The 1236-nt window shown below is 31.6% G+C and overlaps 1 long non-coding RNA gene across 1 annotated transcript; it reads left to right on the top strand.

The window, feature by feature from the left end:
- The first annotated feature begins 377 nt into the window (after nucleotides 1-377).
- Nucleotides 378-1109, top strand: LOC105570031. The gene is made up of 3 exons (XR_001009562.1): nucleotides 378-589; nucleotides 787-990; nucleotides 1085-1109. It is a non-coding gene; the product is annotated as an uncharacterized LOC105570031 (long non-coding RNA).
- The last annotated feature ends 127 nt before the right edge of the window (nucleotides 1110-1236 follow it).

The raw sequence follows: 1236 nt of genomic DNA, 5'->3' as shown, positions 1-1236 counted from the left end.
CTTCTTATAGGATCAAATTAAAGTATTCTGAAGGAAGTCCTTTTCCTGTTCATAATGGGTTCGAAAAGAATTCCTTTTTGGTGTACTCAATACACAATTGTCTCCTCTATCATCGCACATCTGGCGGCTGAAAATCGAAGTAAAAACATCATCTGGATATCGATCATGGAATTTTTCACGTGAAAAGTTTCATGTGAACTCAACAATTTCAACCAATGAAATTGTATAAAAAGGGAATAATTTGATCTGATCCCGTGAAATTACACCGTTCGCGCCGTCCCGCTAACCAACGAACGAGGGCGCTACGAGTGACCAGGGGGGCCTATTCTGGAGTTTGTACGATTATTTCGCATACGATATTTCGCATGAAACCTTCGTATGCGATTGGTAAAGTTAATTCTTGAACACTATGCGAATTAATGNGTATGAACTGAACGTATACGAATGCCAAAGCGTTGTTGCCAAATATTCGTAAAGTGAATCAACCAATGAAATGTGTGCTTTAGTTATTTCTTATCGGTCTCGCGCGCGCGGTTCTGGTGATGTTATGGAAATCTGTCAAGCGTTATAACCTATAAGACGTAAAAAGGTAATTATTAAAAACTTATTTGATAAGTATATTTTAAGTAAAACTTTTATTTTTTATTTAATAATTTAAAAATAAAATTAGATTTTTATTATGTTTATATTATTTCTGATTATTTTAATTTAACTTTTTAAATATAAAATTTTTCTTTCTTCTTTTTTATTTATTTTATAACTTTGTAAATATATTTTCAATTTTAGATGGCAGAAAATAAACGAGCAGGAAACATTTCTAATGGACAAAGAACAATTCTTATTGAATTTCTGAATAAACATCCAGAAATAGTGTCGGCAAAATTTTCAGCAAATTTTTCCTATAAAGATGCCCAAATATTATGGTCTGATGTAACTGAAATATTAAATGCCCTTCCTGGAGCAAAAAAGACCTGGGAACAGTGGCGAAAGGTTAATATTAAATAAATCATATATCACACACACACACACAAAACACGTTATGTTAGGTTATAATTCTTATGACAATAAATGTTTTATTTTAAAGTCAATAATCTTCTGTGTAATCTTACCCAGCAAACACAGTAATGTAACATATATGTATAAAATACATAATAGCAAGTATCACGAGGTAACGAGTTATGTAACAAGTAACATACATGTATGTTACCTGTACTACAGAATGTCAGCAACAAAAGT

The sequence above is a fragment of the Vollenhovia emeryi genome, unplaced genomic scaffold (assembly GCF_000949405.1).
Source record: "Vollenhovia emeryi isolate VEMERY1.0 unplaced genomic scaffold, V.emery_V1.0 DF950194.1, whole genome shotgun sequence".
Classification (NCBI taxonomy): domain Eukaryota; kingdom Metazoa; phylum Arthropoda; class Insecta; order Hymenoptera; family Formicidae; genus Vollenhovia; species Vollenhovia emeryi.
The sequence above is the reverse complement of the archived record's forward strand: the minus strand, read 5'-3'. Positions and strand labels throughout refer to the sequence as shown.